A 620-nucleotide genomic window follows, 5' to 3' on the forward strand; every position below is an offset into this window, starting at 1 on the left:
CGTAACTTGGGTTAAGGTGCAGCGTAACTTGGGTTAAGGTGCAGCGTAACTTGGGTTAAGGTGCAGCGTAACTTGGGTTAAGGTGCAGCGTAACTTGGGTTAAGGTGCAGCGTAACTTGGGTTAAGGTGCAGCGTAACTTGGGTTAAGGTGCAGCGTAACTTGGGTTAAGGTGCAGCGTAACTTGGGTTAAGGTGCAGCGTAACTTGGGTTAAGGTGCAGCGTAACTTGGGTTAAGGTGCAGCGTAACTTGGGTTAAGGTGCAGCGTAACTTGGGTTAAGGTGCAGCGTAACTTGGGTTAAGGTGCAGCGTAACTTGGGTTAAGGTGCAGCGTAACTTGGGTTAAGGTGCAGCGTAACTTGGGTTAAGGTGCAGCGTAACTTGGGTTAAGGTGCAGCGTAACTTGGGTTAAGGTGCAGCGTAACTTGGGTTAAGGTGCAGCGTAACTTGGGTTAAGGTGCAGCGTAACTTAGGTTAAGGTGCAGCGTAACTTAGGTTAAGGGGCCAACGTGGGTTAGGTTAAGGGGCCAACGTGGGTTAGGTTAAGGGCCAACGTGGGTTAGGTTAAGGGCCAACGTGGGTTAGGTTAAGGGCCAACGTGGGTTAGGTTAAGGGCCAACG

Source organism: Schistocerca gregaria, unplaced genomic scaffold (assembly GCF_023897955.1).
Source record: "Schistocerca gregaria isolate iqSchGreg1 unplaced genomic scaffold, iqSchGreg1.2 ptg000772l, whole genome shotgun sequence".
Taxonomy (NCBI): domain Eukaryota; kingdom Metazoa; phylum Arthropoda; class Insecta; order Orthoptera; family Acrididae; genus Schistocerca; species Schistocerca gregaria.